Source organism: Hyla sarda, chromosome 7 (assembly GCF_029499605.1).
Source record: "Hyla sarda isolate aHylSar1 chromosome 7, aHylSar1.hap1, whole genome shotgun sequence".
In the NCBI taxonomy this organism is placed as follows: domain Eukaryota; kingdom Metazoa; phylum Chordata; class Amphibia; order Anura; family Hylidae; genus Hyla; species Hyla sarda.
This window is the reverse complement of record NC_079195.1, coordinates 35,019,054-35,041,067: the sequence shown is the minus strand read 5'-3', so window position 1 is coordinate 35,041,067 and position 22,014 is coordinate 35,019,054. Positions and strand designations below refer to the sequence as shown.

Genomic DNA, 22,014 nt, shown 5'->3' with positions numbered 1-22,014 from the left:
AAAAAATCTTAATCCTTTCAGTACTTATGAGCTTCTGAAGTTAAGGTTGTTCTTTTCTGTCTAAGTAATCTCTGATGACACGTGTCTCGGGAACCGCCCAGTTTAGAAGCAAATCCCCATAGCAAACCTCTTCTAAACTGGGCGTTTCCCGAGACAGGTGTCATCAGAGAGCACTTAGACAGAAAAGAACAACCTTAACTTCAGAAGCTCATAAGTACTGAAAGGATTAAGATTTTTTAATACAAGTAATTTACAAATCTGTTTAACTTTCTGGAGCCAGTTGATATATATAAAAAAAAGTTTTTTCCTGGAATACCCCTTTAATTTGAGGCGAAATTCGGAAAGTGGAAATTCTGCCGTGTAAATAAGCCCTTAGAGGATGGTTACCAGCTTCCTAGCAAATACTCAAAAACAAAGTTTAAAGGGGTACTCCCGTGGAAAACATTTTTTTTTAAATTAACTGATGCCAGAAAGTTAAACAGATTTGTAAATGACTTCTATTAAAAAATCTTTACCCTTCCAGTACTTTTTAGCAGCTGTATGCTACAGAGGAAATTCTTTTCTTTTTGAATTTCTTTTTTGTCTTGTCCACAGTGCTCTCTGCTGACAACTCTGTCCATGTCAGGAACTGTCCAGAGCAGCATAGGTTTGCAATGGGTATTTTCTCCTGCTCTGGACAGTTCCTGATACGGGCATCAGGTGTCAGCAGAGAGCACTGTGGACAAGGCAAAAAAGAAATTCAAAAAGTATGGAATTTCCTCTGTAGCATACAGCTGCTAAAAAGTACTGGAAGGGTAAAGATTTTTTAATTGAAGTAATTTACAAATCTGTTTAACTTTCTGCCACCAGTTGATTTAATAAAAAAAATAAAATAAAAAGTTAATAGTGGAAGAAATCTAATTTGATTTTTTTCAGAATAAATAAATGACAAAATGATGGCATCACCCTAAAAATTTCCATTGGTTCTTTGCTGCTCCTCCTGCTCTTTGACAGATCAGCTTCAAAGGATGAAGTTATGTCTTGGAGCAATTTTTCTTTTCATTTTCTCCATAAATTTTTGCCGAAATGTGTGAAGTGCATGAAGCTTGACTGCAACGTATGAAGTCCCTACACTACCATACTATGGAGCTACAGGCTTTTGGAGTGTTGCTGGATAATGTTGGTGGTGAATATTTCAGGTATATATCATGCGAGGAGAATAGCGCAGTCTCTATGCCTCTGATTCATTGGGTGCAGGAAGGCCATAGACATCTCAGAGCTCGAACCGCATCAGAACCGCACAACGTCCTTGTGAGGATTCTGTATCTCAGTTTGTCTCCAGTTTCATACATGACACATTACAGATGTATTCCCCTGTAGAAAAATTTGGTTGCACTTGGATTGGCTTGGAGTCTGTTATATGAGCCCATCGGCTCTCTGTGTGCTAGTGTATGGCAGTGGTCTCCAAACTGTGGACCTCCGGATCTTGTAGAACTACAACTCCCAGCATGCCTAAAGTTGTAGCGATTCAACATCTGGAGGTCCACAGTTAGGACACCACTGCACATTCCTGTTGTCTGCTGAAGACTTAAAGGGGTACTCCAGTGAAAACCTTTTTTCTTTTAAATCAACTGGTGGCAGAAAGTTAAACATATTTGTAAATGACTTCTATTAAAAAATCTTAATCCTTCCAGTACTTATTAGCTGCTGAATGCTACAGAGAAAATTCCTTTCTTTTTGGAACACTGATGACATCACGAGCACAGTGCTCTCTGCTGACATCTCTGTCCATTTTAGCAACCGTGCATAGCAGATGTAAGCTAAGGGCAGCATGGTGGCTCAGTGGTTAGCACTGCTGCCTTGCAGTGCTGGGGACTTGGGTTCAAATCCCACTAAGGACAACAATAAATAAAGACTTATTATTATAATAATAACGTCAGCAGAGAGAACTGTGCTCGTGATGTCATCAGAGAGCATTCCAAAAAGAAAGGAATTTCCTCTGTAGTATTCAGCAGCTAATAAGTACAGGAAGGATTAAGATTTTTTAATAGAAGTAATTTACAAATATGTTTAACTTTCTGCCACCAGTTGATTTAAAAGAAAAAAGGTTTTCACCGGAGTACCCCTCCATTCATGTCTATGGGAGGGGGCGTTGCGGCCGTTACGCCCCCTTCCCATAGAAATGAATGGAGGGGGCGTGGCTTGACGTCACGTCCCCGTCTCGGAAGCCCGGAGGTTTACGAAACTTCAGACGCAGCTATGCATAGAATGAGGGCTGCTGCAGGGAGATCGTGGGGGGTCCCAGCGGCTGGCCCCCCGTGATCAGACATCTTATCCCCTTTCCTTTCGATAGGGGATAAGATGTTTTTGCCCGCAATACCCCTTTAATGTATGCCTAGATATAGGGAGTGCAGTAAAAACTGTTGCATCTAGAAAGGCTTGCCATTTGTCCCATTTTTTTAACCATTTTCTATTATTTTGGGACTGTCCCCTCTTTTCATGATTTTGTCCTGTTTTGCTCGCAGCAGCTGTTGGTGACTGTTCTTAAACTGGCTATAGCCTGTGCTGCCTAATCTTAAAGGAGTACTCCGGTGAAAACCTTTTTTCTTTTAAATTAACTGGTGGCAGATAGTTAAACATATTTGTAAATTACTTCAATTAAAAAAGCTTAATCCTTCCAGTACTTATTAGCTGCTGAATGCTACAGAGGAAATTCCTTTCTTTTTGGAACACTGATGACATCACGAGCACAGTGCTCTCTGCTGACGTTATTATAATAATAACGCTTTATTTATTATTTAATAAAACGTTATTATTATTATAATAACGTCAGCAGAGAGAACTGTGCTCGTGATGTCATCAGAGAGCATTCCAAAAAGAAAATAATTTCCTCTGTAGTATTCAGCAGCTAATAAGTACAGGAAGGATTAAGATTTTTTAATAGAAGTAATTTACAATGTATGTTTAACTTTCTGCCACCAGTTGATTTAAAAGAAAAAAGGTTTTCACCGGAGTACCCCTTTAAGTGGCAGCTAGCACCGCAGCCACTTTAAGTCAGTGAGCAGTGGCTGCTGGGATTTGGGACGAGTCACAAAAGATTCCCGTGACGTTGCGCCCTGAGGAGCAGTGCAGGAGGATGTTAAAGGGGTACTCCGGTGGAAAACTTATTTTTTTAATCAACTGATGCCAGAAACTAAAACAAATGTGTAAATTACTTCTATTAACCTCTTAAGGACCCGGGGTTTTTCCTTTTTTTGCATTTTTGTTTTTTCCTCCTTACCTTTAAAAAAATCATAACTCTTTCAATTTTGCACCTATAAATCCATATGATGGCTTATTTTTTGCGCCACCAATTCTACTTTGTAATGACGTCAGTTATTTTACTCACAAATCTACGGCAAAACAGAAAAAAAAATCATTGTGAGACAACAAAAAAAAACAACACAATTTTGTAAATTTGGGGGGCTTCCGTTTCTACGCAGTACAGTTTTCGGTAAAAATGACACCTTATCTTTATTCTGTAGGTCCATACAATTAAAATGATCCCCTACTTATATAGGTTTGATTTTGTTGTACTTCTGGAAAAAATCATAACTACATGCAGGAAAATTAATACGTTTAAAATTGTCATCTTCTGACCCCTGTAACTTTTTTATTTTTCTGTGTATGGGGCAGTATGAGGGCTCAATTTTTGTGCCATGATCTGAAGGTACCATTTTTGCATTGATAGGACTTATTGATCGCTTTTTATTCATTTTTTCATTATATAAAAAGTGAACAAAAATACACAATTTTAGACTTTGGAATTTTTTTGCGCGTACGCCATTGACCGTGTGGTTTAATTAACTATATATTTTTATAATTCGGACATTTCCGCACGTGGCGATACCACATATGTTTATTTTTAGTTTTTATTTACACTTTTTTTTAAATGGGAAAAGGGGAATGATTCAAACTTTTATTAGGGAAGGGGTTAAATGATCTTTATTCACTTTTTTCCCCACTTTTTTTTTTTGCAATGTTATAGCTCCCATAGGGCGATCGGACACCAGGAGACAAGGTAAGGAACTCTCCTGCTGTGTCACAGCTGTTCGGGATGCCGCCATTTCGCCGCGGACATCCCGAACAGCCCCCTGAGCTAACTGGCAATGATTTACTTTCACTTTAGACTAAAGGGTTAATAGCGCGCAGCACCGCGATCAGTGCAGCACGCTATTAGCCACGGGTCCCGGCTGTTGCGGCAATACTTATACTTTCCATAGTGTTGTGTTCTGCTGTTACAGGGAACCCATGGGTGACCTAGCCTCTCACTGATAAGGGATTAAGTAAATATGTTTTTTGCAGGACTAGAGACACTTGTATAAGTGAAGGGAATGGAGGGTCAATAGTTCAAGACTGAAGCTGTAAACCATTGGAAAAACTGCTGCCATTCAGCTAAGGCTATAAAAACTTGTAAACTCGATTGTTAGCTTAAAGGGGTACTCCGCCCCTAGACATCTTATCCCCTATCCAAAGGATTGGGGATAAGATGTCAGATCGCCGGGGTCCCGCTGCTGGGGATTGCCGATGCGGCATCATTACTGCATAGAGCGAGTTCACTCTGTGCGTAATGACGGGCGATACAGGGGCCGGAGCATCATTACGTCACGGCTCCGCCCCTCGTGATGTAACGGCCAGCCCCCTCAATACAAGTCTATGGGAGGGGGCGTGGTGTCGCCACGCCCCCTGCCACAGACTTGCATTAAGGGAGCGGGCTGTGATGTCACAAGGGGTGGAGCCATGACGTCACGCTGTTCCGTCCCCTGTATCACCCGTCATCACACACAGAGCGAACTCACTCTGTGTACTAATGAAAGCGCGGTGCCGCAGCGGTGATCCCGGGGGTTGCCAGCAGCGGAACCCCGGCAATCTGACATCTTATCCCCTATCCTTTGGATAGGGGATAAGATGTCTAGGGGCGGAGTACCCCTTTAAACTTTAAACATGACTATGGGATTCTACTAGGGAAATCATGTTTTATAATAAATGCCCCTTCCTGGATCCTCCCACTGCCCTATCTTCAGCAGCAGATCAGCACACAAACTGTTCAATACAGTAGACTGTTGGCTTCCCAGCCAGTAGTCCTGTGGTAATGACATGTATGTTGCCTTTCTTTCCTTCAAGGAATGTATAAAATACATTCACATATTAATACAGAGGAGTCAGGGAGTCGGGGAGTTGGAGTTGGAAGTACAGAAAACTCCGGAGTTGGAGTTGAAACATTTATCTACCGACTCCACAGCCCTGATTAAATGGCACATATTAGGTGGGGGGAGGGGGGGGGGGGGGAGTCTTGTGAGCCAAATGTGGCGTTGGGCATCGTGTCTACATGTGTCCCTGTTCCATGTGATTCTGGCTGCTACTATAAGCAGCAACAGAATGTATGATAACAGCTTGCTGCCAGCAATTATTGCAGTACTGCCATCTATTTGCTACTTCTTACTAATACTGTTACACTTTTTAATAACACTTCTAAGGGTTTTTTTAGATTTAATAAACACTTTTGACTATGTCTATTTGAATATTCAGACAACCCTAGGTGTGGGGGACCCTGCTGATTAGAACCCCCAATACCATGCGGGAATTAAAGCATGCCAAGGATTTTCCAGTTTACAGTTTACTCTTTGTGTTGCAAAAATGCAACACTTAAATAGAATCTGACAGCTAATTCACCCACACAAAACCCAGTATACTGGGTTATAGTGCAGGTGAAGAGCTGTAAAGGGTTTACTCACTGAAATCCATTGGTTAAGTTCTGCATTATGGGTGTAAATAGTTTTATTCCTTATGCACCGCAGTGCGCATTGTAGGCAAGGAGCCGGCTGGCCGAGCTCCTCTGATTTCTCCATATTCCTCCCGTCGGCCCGCCCCCTTCATTATTATGCTAATCAAGGTCACAAGTGAGCACTCTGCTCTGTATGCGCTCACCTGCGGCCTTCACCAGCATAATTATAGTTGCATAGTTCTTAAATGGGCACTGTCAGATACAAAAACTTTTGATATGTTGTAAAGCATGTATAACCAATAGGTTTTGTAATTGCTTTCATTAGAAAATTTTCAGTATTTCATACTGAAAAATCCAAACAACTGCCCCCCTGCCTGCTTGGACACACACTAGTCCTGCTGTGTGGAAAAATCCTCCCACTGTCAGCTTGTGTCCCGCTACTGTCAGTGAGGACAAGCTGGGAGTTATAGTTTTGCTAATGCTAAGGGAGATGTAAGCAGACAGCATACTGAGGGAGGGGGCGGAGACCTGCACAGTGAGGCCACGCCCCCTCCCTTTGAGAGGAATTCAGACTAGTGAGCTAAATTAAAAGTGTAATAAAAAAATAAATAAAGGTGCTAGACACATAAAAATTAGATGTACATGGTCAGGATTAGGTACTGAGTGATATATTTAAAAAAAAAAATTTTTGTTGGATCTGAGGGGTACACTTTAAGGTTAAAAAAAAGACCAGAGTCCATCAAGTTCAACCTATAACCTTATTTTGTCTCTCCTGTGTTGATCCAGAAGAAGGAAAAAAACCTTTATGAGGCAGATACCAAGCACCCCATACTAGGGGAAAAAATTCCTTCCCGACTCCAAATATGGCAGTCAGAATAAATCCCTGGATCAATGTTCTGTCCCTATAAATCTATTATTCATAACCTGTAATGTTATTATTAACCAGAAACACGTCCAGGCCTCTTTTGAACTCTTTAATTGGGTTCACCACTGATTTTACAGTAAATAATTCCTGTCTGAGCTAGTGTAGAAACCTTCTTTCCTCTAGACGTAGAGGATGCCCCCTTGTTATAGATACTGTCCTGGGTATAAATAGATCATGGGAGAGATCTCTGTACTGTCCCCTGATATATTTATACATAGTTATTAGGTTGCCCCTAAGCCTTCTTTTTTCTAAACTAAATAACCCTAATTCTGATAATCTTTCTGGGTACTGTAGTCCTCCCATTCCTAGTATTACTCTGGTTGCCCGTCTTTGAACCCTCTCCAGCTCCACTATATCTTTCTTGTACACTGGTGCCCAGTACTGTACACAGTATACTATGTGTGGTCTGACTAGTGATTTCTACAGCTTTATAATTATTTCCTTGTAATATGTTTCTATGCCCTTTTGATGCACCCCATGATTTTATTTGCCCTGGCAGCTGCCTGACTTATTACTACACTTAAATTTACTGTTCATAAAAACTCCTAAGTCCTTTTCCATGTCAGTCGATCCCAGTGTTTTACCATTTAATACATAATCCCACCCTGAATTTTTCCTCCCCATGTGCATAACCTTACATATATCAACATTGAACCTCATCTGCCACTTCCCAGCACAAGCCTCCAAGTTATTCAGATCAGTTTTTAACAGTGCACTGTCCTCTATTGTGTTATCTACTATGCACAGTTCTCTGTCCTCTATTGTGTTATCCACTATACACAGTGCACTTTCCTCTATTATGTTATCTGCTGTACACAGTGCACTGTCCTTTATTGTATTATCCACTATACAAAGTGCACTGTCCTTTATTGTGTTAACCACTTTACAGAGTTTGGTATTAACTGTGAAGTTTAATACTTTACTATTCAACCCCTCTACAAGGTCATTAATAAATATATTAAAAAGAATAGGACTCAAAACTGACCCCTGTGGTACCCCACTAGTAACAGTCACCCACTCAGAATAAGTACCATTAATAACTACACTCTGTTTCCTATCACTGAGCCAGTTACTCACCCACTTACACACATTCTCCCCCAGCCCAATTATGCTCACTTTATGTACCAACCTTTTTAACATCCAGCAATTCCCCTTGGTCCAGTCTGGAGCTCACCTCCTCATTAAAGCTGATCAGGTTAATTTTACAGGATCAATCCCTCAGAAACCCATGCTGATATGGAGTCATACATTCATTTACATTCAGATACTTCAACATAGCATCTCTTAGAAAACCCTCAAACAGTTTACATACAACAGGTTAAACTAACAGGCCTATAATTCCCATGGTCACTTTTTGGCCCCTTATTTGAATATTGGCACACATGCTGTGCAGCGGTCCTGAGGAAGAGACCCTGTCACTGTTTTGGATGCTTTCCAAGTGACTGCTCTAGGTTCATGTCTTGAGCCAAATTAGATAATACATGCACAGAGAGTAAAAACTAACACTGACACAAGACTAGGTCAAAATGGTTCTTTCTGATTTATTGTATTGTGTACGCACAATATATATCCTTCATTAGGGCGTAGCACATTGTGTAAGCATTCTAATTGGTTAGCAGACTACTTTACATAAGCATTGCGTCATATTTTCTGTACCAAGCAGGGTGGTCTCACAGGGCGTGATACAGGATGTAACCACCATTTTAGAAGAATGATCTTCATTTTATATCTATTATCCATAACTTAACTATAGAGTCCCTGAATATTAGATATAGGGGTCTGTCTATTACATTTCTTAATTTCCTTTAGAACACGGGGGTGAATGCCATCTGGACCTGGTGATTTGTCAATTTAGATTTTTGTAGGCGGCACTGTACTTCTTCCTGGGTTAGACAGGTGACCTGTACTGGGGAGTTTATCTTATCCTGCTGCATTCCACATGCCATTTCTTTTTCCTCTGTGCACACAGTAGAGAAGAATGTATTTAATATACTCGCTTTTTCCCTATTCCCATCTATAACTTCTCGCTCATCACTTTTTAAAGGACCAATGCTTTCATTTTTTAACTTTTTACTATTTCTATGGCTAAAGAACATTTTGACGTTAGTTTTACTCTCTTTGGCAATAAGTCTTTCTGAAGGAGGTGGGACTGATTGGGAAATATGAAGGAGACTGTCTATTACATTTCTTAATGTAATAGACAGTCTATTAAGAGAACTAATAAGGCTTCAAGGCACGTATACGTCAGGAAACTGTCAATATGACATGCCGACGTACCCATGCTCAGACAGGCAGGGCCCCATTCATTTCAATGGCATGAGTGTAGTCAGCTAGTGATTACGTTCAGGTTATTTTCCTAGTGTATTTGAGCTTCTCCGTCCGAGACAAAACTTGTATAAGCTTTGAAAATTGCACAAACGTAGGTCCTTCTAGGAACTGAAAAAAGCGAAGGGCGCCCTGCGGAACACATTGACCTTTTACTTAATAAAACCAACAAGTCAGTTAATGGTTAATTCAATCAGCCGCTGCACCCCTATTTTAAGGGATTCCATGGAACCTCTGATGTGACTGCTTAATGTGCATGAAGGCCTTTCCCTCCCAACCTAACTTAATTTCCACTGCCTGATCCTAATCTTCTCGGAGAGATAAGCCGCTGCCAAAAGAGCCTAGTAGCAGTTTATCCTTATATTTTTCCTCCATACACAGACAAACTTTAATGTGTCAATACTAACTAACACAAGCAAGAGGGCACTGCTGTGGAGAAAGACCAATAATGTCAGCATGTACTGTGGAGGCTAGCATTCTGTCACTGTGGCAATGCGAAGTCCTGATGCCTGTGGGTCCGGAGGTGCTGGGAACCAAGAAACCCAAAGTCACTCAATAGCATACACAGAAAGACAAAAAGGTACCTGCACTCACCGCGAGGAAACAGCAGACCGACTTCTATGGCATCTCGGACAGATCCGACTTCAGGCTGACAGCAGGGTGCTCAGAGTGGAGGCGACTGCCGGCAAAGTTTCGTGCAGATCGCGCTTTTCCGGCCTCGTATGCAGTCGCCTCCACTCTGAGCGCCCTGCTGTCAGCCTGCTGTTTCCTCTTGGTGAGTGCTGGTACCTTTTTGTCTTTCTATGTAAACTTTAATGTGTATGAAAGGATTGGGAGAGATAGCTGTCGGCTGGACATCTTTTACATATCTATGGGTAACCTCGTGGTATTTTTCAGGGAAAATTCATTGATGGCCTATCCACGGGATAGCAATTTCTACTAACACTTATCTACTAGTAAGTCTGTAATCTAGGCACAGAATGGATAAATTATCTATCGGTGCTTATCTAATCAGTTTTACATTTCACCAAATTGTTATATATTCCATTTGATATCTTTGCATATAGATAGTTTTATTAAGAAACTGTTATGTCTACTCTCATTTAGTTACTCCTAAAGATTTTTAACCATGTTTTTATTCATATTATTACCTATATATATATATATATTCATATTATTACCTATATATAAAGTTGTATTTTATATAATTTCACTTTTACTCCTGTTTTTCATATATATCCTAAGCTACTATTGTGATTCATGCAGTACATGCAGTACAGGCAGCTAACATATGGACGCTGCGTTTTTTCACAGAAAAAACGCTGTGCGGGAAAATTTGCGTTTTTGACGGTGTTTTTGCAAAAAAAAACCTCAGTGGAGTTCCAGCCTTAAAGGTTTATTGGAAAAAAAAACAAAGTAGAATAGGGGTACAGAACATGAAACTGGCAAGGGGAAGGCATAGAACATGTAGGAAAGAGCATCAACAATACTCCCCCTTAAGCAAGGACAAAAAACTTGAATGCATGAGTTTAAATAAGACAAGATTAACATGTCAAGAAAAAGCAATACATATCTAGAATGACCTAACACAATACCATGTAATCTCAAGTCCTTAACCGAACTAGAAAGGTTGCTCAAACACTTCATAGTGAGGACGCACAGATCTGTTGATGCTTGGTTTACCTCTTATCTATCAGAACTTGCACCTCTTTACGAACTCTAAGCATATCCCGATGACTCTCTTCAGTAAGAAAATATTTTTGTATATCTGCCCAAGAATATCACGATTTTTGTATATCTGCCCAAGAATATCACTCAATTATGTGCAGCCTCATGTTTGCGTCCGGCACCATGTTGGATCAGAATTTATCTAAGCACGCACTTGAGCACTTTCCATTGGATCTAAGGCGTTGTGGAGTCATAGTATGATCCTGTACAAACCTGGACAAAGCAGTTTTCAGGTCTGTCAGACACAGGGTATCGGAGAGCAACGACTCGTTGAGTCTCCAGACAAACTCTTCATTTCAATAGAGAAATGGCAAAAGGAGTTTTCACACAATTGGTGCATGATCTGAATGGACCATGGCCTCTATAGAGACAGAGAAGGAATTGGAATGAAGGTGATGAGAAATAAAGATCCAGTCTTGAGTATACCATCCTCGCATGTGAATAGAAGGTATAATCAAGATTAGCTGTATGGAGTATTTTCCAAGTATCACACAGCTGGGGAAAAAAGTGATTCTCATTCTATTGACCACTGCAAAATAAAGTGTACAGGAGCCAGAGGTGCTATCCTGACTTGGGTTAAGAGCCACATTAAAATCAACACAAGGAAACAAAGTTCCTTGCAAAAAACAGTCAGGCCCTCCAGAGTCCTTGTCAGAAAGGTCTGATGACCATGGATAGGTCCTTAGATTTATGCAATCGTATACTCTCGACCCTGAATGGAAGACCAGACATATACATACCGAGCATCGTTATCAGTTTTAGTATCAAGAACCTGAATTGGGAGGGATTTATGGAAGAAGATCGACACATCTTTGACCTTCTGGGAGGGATGGCAACTATGGAACCACAAGGGATATCTGTTTCGGAAAGCAGAAATCTGGCCCTGCAGAAAATGGGTTTCTTTTATGCACACTATGTAACACTTTAACTTGTAAAAAGAATACAAAATCTTTTCTCTCTTCTCTGGGACTTTAAACCCCTAAACATTTAGGATGCGTCTTTTAGTGATGCCATCCCGAACAAAGAGCAGAACAGAACATCCATTTGGAAGAGAGCAAGGAAATAAACCCCTCAAAATACCGGAAGACAGGGAGGAAAGAGAAAGCAACACCTAACAGTAGGCTGCATAGTAACCTACAAGTTTCAAGTCACTGCATGTCCAGGTCAAGTCATGGAGACCGCTGGTAGCCTCTTCCAGAGCCTGAGGAGCTGTGGGACATCCTCAAGAGCACTGGGGCCGCACAGAAAATTGATGGACTGGTGTAGAGCCCTGAGGCAGCTTGTCTGGGCCCGGTGCCTAAAAGGGGTCCTTCAGAAGATTTTTCCAAGCCAGGAACATGATGTGAGGCTGATGCAAGGCCTCAAGAAACATCAGAAGAACAGAGGGCTGGCGGAGAGCCATTAATTTATCATCATGGTGAAGATAAAGTGCAAACGGGAAGCCCCATTGGAAAGAGATGCTTCGGGCTTGGAGGACAGCCAGGAGCAGTTTCAGGGAAGCTCCATGAGGCAGGGTATAGTGAGACAGATCCGGAAAAAGTTGTACCTTAGCTCTATCAAATTGAAAATTCCGTAGCTGCCTACCCTTCTGCATAATCCACTCCTTGAGTAATAGTGCAGGCAACAGATAATGTCTCGGGGTGCTTTGGGTCCACACTCGAAGGTGTAAGGGTTCTGTGAACCCTGCTAATTTCAAATTTACATAATGCTGACCTCCACAAGATACAGTTAAAAATGTCCAGAACAAATTAAATGAGATTCGCTGGGTGAGTTGCTTTGGTGAGACCCCTGATTCTGATATTGTTTGTGGCATTTGACAATTGTGATTCTCCAGATTGCCAAATTGCGAGTGAAGTCTCTTTTGTTGCATAGTATGGCTGAGCCACAGTAGTTTGGAGGTCAGAAACTGTCTGTTGGATAGAAGTGAGAAATGTCTCCAGGACTCGGACCTGTGAATGGACCACCTCAACGTCAGCTTTCACTGGTTGAAGATCCTGGCGCCAGGCATCCATGAGATCAGACGCCAATGAAGAGAGATCCTATTTAGAAGGAAGAAAATCCAGAAGGGCCTAAAGCTCCAGATGGCTGTTTACAGGAGTGCACTATGCAGAGGCTGTAACTCAGAAGAAGAGGCTAAATGAGAAGGGACAAAAGGTGTGGCAGCTGTAGGCCCGAGAATCAACGCACCTGGAGTGCCCTTAACAGCAAGATGTTCTACAGCATCCTGTTAGGAGAGGGAGCATCTGGCGTAGCTCCATGATGGGTTAGGCAAGGCACAGGGTCGACTGGAGGGCAACTGGAAGGGGGGTTTCAGAGACCCTAAAGGGGAAAAGCTGACAGTCCAAAGAGCCAAATGGGGGGGGGGGGTGCACCATGTGTGCTCCAGTGATTGGTAGCTGGGTTTTGTTGGCAAGGGGCAGGAGGAAGCCACTGCATCCATGGCAGACTGGAAGGATATTTTCAGTACAGTTCCCCATCAATCCCAGAGAGGAGACAGGATCCAGCAGAACTGGAAGAGGGCTGAAATGGCTCCAGCAAGAGCAGGAGGGCTGAGCCACAGCTGTACCAGTAGGGAGAAATCACGTCCACAATATGCAGAGAGGCAGTGGCTGGAACGTAGAGTCCTCAGCTCCCAGATCAATAAGGAGCACATCCCCTGAGCTCGGGAGCGCACCAGACTCCCCTGTTCCTACTGGTCATGGAGAGGAGCAAGAAAGAGGGGGCTGCTTCCCATATGCCGGCGCTTCTGCCGGGGGGACTAGGAGGTGCAGAGGAGCCAGAGGTTGCAGGGCAAGTTGGCACAGGATGGGAGCTGCGCACTGCCGGAGACTCTTCTTCAGGTAAAAGTGCGGCAAAGAAATTAGAGATGTCGATCGCCGGCTTCTGTGCAGGTTTAGGTCCCCTGTAGTGCCTTTAAGAGCACCAATCTCACTGCATTGACATTTTTATTATTACCAGTAATTAATAATGTAAAAACAAACAAATGCATTTTCCAGATTGAAGAAACACAAAGAATGCATTGGAATGAATATCAGAGAACATAAGATGGGTAATAAGTATGTAAGAATCATTAGAAGCGATGAAACCTGGTGATAATCCTCTTTACTCCCTGATTTCATAGGCCCTCGATAGAACAAGGAGAGCAATTACAATTAAGCTTAACTGTAGCACTTGTCTTTCAAAGAAAAGCGACATTAAAAGAGGGAGAGATGTGTTCTAGGGGATTAACTGCACCAAACATTTTCACTCATAAAATTCAGACTTCAAATAGTGTTTGCACAGGACGGGCCAGTTACACAAGGAGGAGAAGAAAGCAGGGCCTAAGCAGCGTGCCACTCCTAAATTTCCTGGAACTACACAAAAGAGGAAGTTTAGAACTTAGGAATTAGGTTGTGAGGCTATAAACCAGGTTTAGTGAACTCGCGCTCCTTTAGCTTTTGCTTACAGTTCTATTTGGGTAATCATTTGCATGTTTCCCAGGAAGCAAGTCATGCAGTAGTTTCCCATATCAGACTTTAGTGAGACTACGTGCACGGCCTATCACCTGACTCATTTTGTCTTCTAGGCAACCTAAGAGTTCATTTTGTTGTTTGTTTTTAACAGGAACAAAAGTATATCTTAAAGGGGTACTCCGGCCCTAATACATCTTATCCCCTGTCCAAAGTATAGGGGATAAGATGTCTGATCGCGGGGGTCCCATCGCTGGGGACCCCCACAATCTGTCATTCAGCACCCACCTTTGCGAGCTCTTCGCAGCGCTGGAGCCTCCGAGTGTGCAGCGTGACGACCACAGGGCCGGAGTATCGTGACGTCACGACTCCGCCCCCTTAATGCAAGTCTATGGGAGGGGGCTTGACGGCTAAGGGCATAAGATGCATTAGGGCCGGAGTACCCCTTTAAAACGTTTGTACCCAGGGCAAAATCCTCCCAAGGACCTAGAGAATGACATTTGGTCTTTGTCATTAACTCATAAACATAACTTCCCCTCCAATAGACTTGCGTGGCCGATCCCAGCAGTGCGAAAACATTGTTCAGAACATTTAGTTCCAAATGCTGAACAGTAGAGTACCCCTTTAACCCCTTAAGGACCCGGGCTTTTTCCGTTTTTTCATTTTCAATTTTTCCTCCTTAACTTTAAAAAATCATAACTCTTAAAAATTTTCACCTAAAATTATATATAATGGCTTAATTTTTGCGTCACTAATTCTACTTTGTAATGACATTAGTCATTTTACCCAAAAATCTACGGTGAAACAGGAAAAAAAATCAATGTGCGACAAAATTGATGAAAAACACTATTTTGTAAGTTTTGGGGGCTTCTGTTTTTACGCAGTACATTTTTTGTCAAAAATTATACCTTATCTTTATTCTGTAGGTCCATACGGTTAAAATGATACCCTACTTGTATAGGTTGGAATTTGTATCACTTCCGAAAAAAATCATTATACGTTTAAAATGGTAATCTTTTGACCCCTATAACTTTTTTATTTTTCTGTGTTCAGGGCGCTTTGAGGACTCATTTTTTGCGCCGTCATCTGAAGTTTTTAGCGGTACCATTTTTGTTCTGATAAGACTTTGTAATCACTTTTTATTCCCTTTTTTGTGGTATAAAAAGTGATCAAAAATGCGCTATTTTGGACTTATAATATAATTCGGACATTTCCGCACGCGGCGATACCATATATGTTTATTTTTATTATTATTTACATAATGTTTTTTTTATTTTTGGAAATACCGGGTGATTCAAACTTTTATTAGGGGAAGGGATAATTGAAAGGGTTAATGATTTTTTTACACTTTTCTTGTGCAACATTATAGCTCCTATAGGGGGGGCTATAACATTGCATGTACTGATCTTTTACACTGATTGATCCATCTCCATAGGAATGGATCTATCAGTGTTTTCGGCGATTGATTGCTCATGCCTGGATCTCAGGCTTGAAGCATTCATTCGGCGATCGGACAGCACAGGAGAAGGTAAGAAGACCTCCTCCTGTGCTACAGCTGTTCGGGATGCTGCGATTATACCGCGGCGATCCCGAACAGCTCCCTGAGCTAGCCGGGCAGTTTTACTTTCGTTTTTAGCCACGCGGCTCAGCTTTGAGCACGCGGCTAAAGGGTTAATAGCGCGCGGCACAGTGATCAGTGCCGCGCGCTATTAGAGGCGGGTCCCGGCTTCACTATGACGCCGGGCCCACTGCGATATGATGCGGGGTCACCGTGTGACCCCGCGTTATATCGCAGGACCGGGACTCATGACGTACGCATACGTCATGGGTCCTTAAGAGGTTAATGAATATAAGGGCAGACTGGTTGCTTTAAAAGGGGGAATGTTGCTTGAAATCATTGTCTTTTTCTGTTAACCATGGTTACCTCCAAGGTAACACATGCAGTCATCATTGCTTTGCAGCACAAAAGGCTTTACAGGCAAGGGCACTGCTGCTTTTGTGATTGACCCTAAATCAACCATATATCGGATCATCAAGAAACTCAAGGAAGCGCCCAAGAAAGTCCAGCAAGTGCCAGGACTGTCTCTTAAAGAGAATTTTGCTACAAGTGCAGTTCAATATCAGTGCAGAGCTTGCTCAGGAATGGCAGCATGTAGGTGACTGGAATGGCGGCTTTCGGAGACTGGCCTGGTGTTAAGAATAGCAAGAAAGAAGCCATCTTTCTCCAAAAAACATGCAAACATATAAAGGAAAGATTGACATTCTGCACAAAGTACAGAGATTGGAGACAGAGGACTAGGGTAAAGTTACCTATTCTACATTGTTAGTGGATTCCCGCTTCTCTCGTTCATACTATTAATCACGTGACCACCGGAGCATTGCAAGCAGGCAAGCTAGGCCACTGATTGGCTAGGGCTCCTCATTCATAGTAATCTTTACTTTTAAACCCACACTATTATTATTTTTTATACGACCATGTCTCTTTTCACAATTTTCCAGTCTATATAAATATACAATGTATTTCATGTTTATTTATATTCATTTGATAAGAATATCTTTTATATATGTATGTTTATTGTCTCCTTTTATGATTAAATATCCACTGATACAATTTTCCTCATCCCCGGGGTCAAAAACCCATTTGGATCCATTTTTATGTTTAAATGTTTCAAGTGAACATGTTCTATTTGTGGACATTACTGCAATAAAGTCTGTTTTTATGCTTCAAACATGGTGCGTGCAGACATCCTTTTTTCCTCTATTGGATATTATTTGTGGAATTGCTGGTTCTGCTACTGTCTGGCGCCCCATGTGTGTACTTTTTGTTCACCAAGTTCTCTATTACCTGTGCTGGATTGAGGCTGCGATACACGTTTTGTACTGCCCATCCCCCCCCCATCCCCTTCTTACTTGGATTCTACTGTGTTTATACATCTGCAATTGAGAAAGGGAGCTTAACCTCCCGAAACCTGTCTTGATATAGATGTTCTTTTATTTTTTTTATGTGTCAATAATTAAATATATTGATGCTTTATCCATAACAGAGTTTGTTTTTGGATCATCTCCTGGTAGCACCCCTTCGTCACGTTCTTTTATTCCTCTCTGGTAGAGATGAGCGAACTTACAGTAAATTTGATTCGTCACGAACTTCTCGGCTCGGCAGTTGATGACTTATCCTGCGTAAATTAGTTCAGCCTTCAGGTGCTCCGGTGGGCTGGAAAAGGTGGATACATTCCTAGGAAAGAGTCTCCTATGACTGTATCCACCTTTTCCAGCCCACCGGAGCACCTGAAAGCTGAACTAATTTATGCAGGAAAAGTCATCAACTGCCGAGCCGAGAAGTTCGTGACGAATCGAATTTACTGTAAGTTCGCTCATCTCTACTCTCTGGGTTCTGTACCATACACACTGGCCAGGACACTAACGGCCTGCAGCTTAAAAATCTTCATTAAATGGGTACTCCGCCCCTGAGACATCTTATCCCCTATCCAAAGGATAAGGGATAAGATGTCTCACCGCGGGGGTTCCGCCACTGGGGACCCCCGCAATCTTGTATTCGCCACCCATCTGTTTGAGCTGTACGCCGTGGTGCCAGCTCACAATCAGCCGGGTGGTGATCACGGGACCGGAGTATCGTGATGTCACGACTCCGCCCCCATGTGACCTCACCCCCCGCTATGCAAGTCTATGGGAGGGGGCGTGACGGCCGTCACGCCCCCTCCCATAGACTTGCATAGCGGGGTGGGGGGGGGTGACATCACACGGGGGCGGAGTCGTGACATCACGATACTCCGGCCCCCACGTCTCCACCCAACTGTTTGTGAGCTGGCACATTTTATCACAACCGTTCATGTAAGAAATTGGTATGTTGGAGCATCCGATCCAAATTGAAGCAGCACTTCCTAAAGAGAAAAATGTAAAATAAAATAAAAATACTGAAGAGAGGTGCACGCATGCATAGGACTGAGTTTACCAGGTCCAACACAATAATAAATGGATAAATGCAGCACACCAAGCAGATGAAATAAAAAATGGTTTATTCCTATCATGTAAAAACTACTTTTCGGAAGCCTCCCACTACCTTTCTAACGTGATATATATATATATATATATATATATATATATATATATATGTGTGTGTGTGTGTGTGTGTGTGTTTTGTTAGGTTGTTTTCTTTTTTTTTTTTTTTTTATAATGTGGAATAAAAATATATATTTTTTAAAAAACAACACACATGTATTTTTTTGTACTAGTCTTGTATGACATGAAAACAGCTTAGACAATAGCTCTTAAAAAAAATGTTAATTTTATGCGTTTTTGGTGCTTTGTTCATCTGTGTGTTGTGCTTGCGCCACCTGCAGGAGAGCGGAAGAAAATCCCTGATTATGCCTCTCATATGCAAATATATCAAACGGGGAATAAAACTGCAACAACCCGGTCACCAACAATGGTAAATAATCATGGACTGAACGTGGCTGCAAAATGCACTTTGTATAGTCCTTTAGGTCTTAGCGGATGTACAATTTTTGGATTAGTCAAACTAATTACAAGGGTTCTGAAAATGTGATATAAAGAAATCATATCATCTACCATTACCCGCAACATAATGTAAAAAAACAATATCCTGCAGGTTGTGTTCTGTAAGTTAGATTTGGTTCTATAGTATCCATGGAAACCAGCGCAGTGCTACAAAGGAGACTTCTAATAGGCACATGGCACTTAAGTTCACACTGGTAAAAAAAAAAAAAAAAAAATTCGCAATCAACAACTGTGAAATGTTTGGAAGGAAAAGTTACAGTGTATTTCTAGAAATATTAAAGTAATATAAAGTTGTCAGTGTTTCCCAACCAGGGTGCCTCCAGCTGTTGCAAAACTACAACTCCCAGTATGCTTGGACAGCCAACGGCTGGGAGTTGTGGTTTTGCAGCAGCTGGAGGCACCGTGGTTGGGGAACACTGCTCTGGGATACAGACGAGTAGGGTATAGGTATAGACTAGAGATGAGCGAACTTACAGTAAATTCGATTCGTCACGAATAGAGATGAGCGTACTTACAGTAAATTCGATTCGTCGTGAACTTCTCGGCTCGGCAGTTGATGACTTTTACTGCATAACTTAGTTCAGCTTTCCGGTGCTCCGGTGGGCTGGAAAAGGTGGATACAGTCCTAGGAGACTCTTTCCTAGGACTGTATCCACCTTTTCCAGCCCACCGGAGCACCTGAAGGCTGAACTAATTTACTCAGGAAAAGTCATCAACTGCTGAGCCGAGAAGTTCGTGACGAATCGAATTTACTGTAAGTTCGCTCATCTCTAGTATAGACCATGGTAGCTTTATTACAAAATTAAAATAAGCAAAGAAATGTAAGTAAGGATAAAAATATATTCGGATAAGTGTACAATAGATTGCGGCGGGGACCTCGTGGTTAGATGTATGTAATAAATACACATTCCAAAATCCAGAAGGAAACAAGTGGGAACAAATGTAAAAAAAAGTAAATAAAATGAAGTAAAATAAATAACATAAAATAAAAACATTAATTAACAAAATAAATAGTATGCAAAATAGCGCATATATGAAATAAATAGTGCATATATAAACTTTTTATATTATTATAAAATAATTATAGTGCATTAAAGGGGTACTCCGGCCCTAAGACATCTTATGCCCTATCCCAGTGGTCTCCAACCTGCGGACCTCCAGATGTTGCAAAACTACAACTCCCAGCATGCCCGGACAGCCAACGGCTGTCCGGGCATGCTGGGAGTTGTAGTTTTGAAACATCTGGAGGTCCGCAAGTTGGAGACCACTGCCCTATCCAAAGGATAGGGCGATAAGATGTCTGACCGCTGGGGTCCCGCGCGATCTTGCATTCAGCACCCACCTCGGGGAGCTGCACGCCGCGCTGCCAGCTCAGAATCTGCCATGTGACGACCACGGGGCCGGAGTATTGTGACGTCATGACTCCGCCCCCTGTGACATCACGCCCCACCCCCGCTATGCAAGTCTATGGGAGGGGGCGTGACGGCCTGTGGTGATGGGGTCAACCACAGGATCCATTGTTGTTCTGGTTGAACAGCCTGGCGGGTGATGGATCCTGGTGGGGGAGTCCAGCACAAGTAAAGGGAAACCCAATAATTATACGTCGCCATTTAGTACTTTGTCTTCTAGTGTCTCAAGTTTGTAGATTTTCCTAGCTTTATTTTTAGACATAGTCATTATGTAACTTCCATCTCCCAAATTTGTTTTATGTAGAAACCACCTGTTTTGTCTTTTTGGAGAAGTTGGTTACCCTGCAGTTTAAACATGATAAAAAACCTTTTGTATTCAGCCATGTAGGTTTATTCAGCCATGTAGGTTCCTGATAGAGTGTGAAGGGGTACTCCGCTGCTCAGCGTTTGGAACAAACTGTTCCAAACTCTGGAGCCGGCGCCGGGAGCTCGTGACATCATAGCCCCATCCCTCATGCCCTTACGTCCTGCCCCCTCAATGCAAGTCTATGGGAGGGGGCGTGACAGCTGTCACGCCCCCTCCCATAGACTTGCATCGAGGGGGCGGGGCGTGATGTCATGAGGGGGAGGGGCTATGACGTCACAAACTCCCAGCATCGGCTCCACCGTTTGGAACATTTTGTTCCAAACGCTGAGCAGCGGAGTACCCCTTTAAGGTTGGAAGTTGGGGCAATTTTAGTACAAAGGTTTGGGGCCTTGGTATAAATTACGTGTATTTTCAGGAATTGTGGGACCAAGTAATTTTTCTGTCTTTAAAGGGGTACTCCGGTAAAAACGTTTTTTTCTTTTAAATCAACTGGTGGCAGAAAGTTAAACATATTTGTAAATTACTTCTATTAAAAAATCTTAATCCTTCCTGTACTTATTAGCTGCTGAATACTACCAGAGGAAATTCTTTTCTTTTTGGAATGCTCTCTGATGACATCACGAGCACAGTTATCTCTGCTGACGTTATTATAATAACGCTTTATTTATTGTTGTCCTTAGTGGGATTTGAACCCAAGTCCCCAGCACTGCAAGGCAGCAGTGCTAACCACTGAGCCACCATGCTGCCCTTAGCATACATCTGCTATGCATCTGCTATGCATGGTTGCTAAACTGGACAGAGATGTCAGCAGAGAGCACTGTGCTCGTGATGTCATCAGTGTTCCAAAAAGAAAGGAATTTCCTCTGTAGCATTCAGCAGCTAATAAGTACTGGAAGGATTAAAATTCTTTAATAGAAGTAATTTACAAATATGTTTAACTTTCTGCCACCAGTTGATTTAAAAGAAAAAAGGTTTTCACCGGAGTACCCCTTTAATAGGTGCCCTTTTTCTCCAAACTTGTTTATAGTCCCTGCTAAAGGGCAGAATTCATTTTGATGTAAGGGCTTTTAAAGGGGTACTCCACCCCTAGACATCTTATCCCCTATCCAAAGGATAGGGGATAAGATGTCAGATCACCGGGGTCCCGCTGCTGGGGACCCCGTGGATCGCCGCTGTGGCACCCCGCTATCATTACTGCGCAGAGCGAGATCACTCTGCACGTAATGACGGGCGATACAGGGGCCGGAGCATCGTTACGTCACGGCTCCGCCCCTCGTGACGTCACGGCCCGCCCCTGTCAATACAAGTCTATTGGAAGGGGGCGTGGCGGTCGTCACACCCCCTGCCATAGACTTGCATTAAGGGGACGGGCCGTTATGTCATGAGGGGGGGAGCCATGACGTCACGCTGCTCCGGCCTCTGTATCGCCCGTCATTACGCACAGAGCAAACTCGCTCTGTGCAGTAATGATAGCGGGGGGGGCCGCAGCGGCGATCCCCGGGGTCCCCAGCAGCGGGACCACGGCAATC

General features: G+C 42.5%; 1 long non-coding RNA gene across 1 annotated transcript in view; it reads left to right on the top strand.

Moving 5' to 3' along the window:
- LOC130282491 (uncharacterized) overlaps positions 1-16,223 on the top strand; it is a 215,443-nt gene extending 199,220 nt beyond the window's left edge. Inside the window, exon 5 of the long non-coding RNA XR_008846418.1 lies at positions 16,132-16,223. This is a non-coding gene — a long non-coding RNA (uncharacterized LOC130282491). The remainder of the gene's footprint in view (positions 1-16,131) is intronic.
- The last annotated feature ends 5,791 nt before the right edge of the window (positions 16,224-22,014 follow it).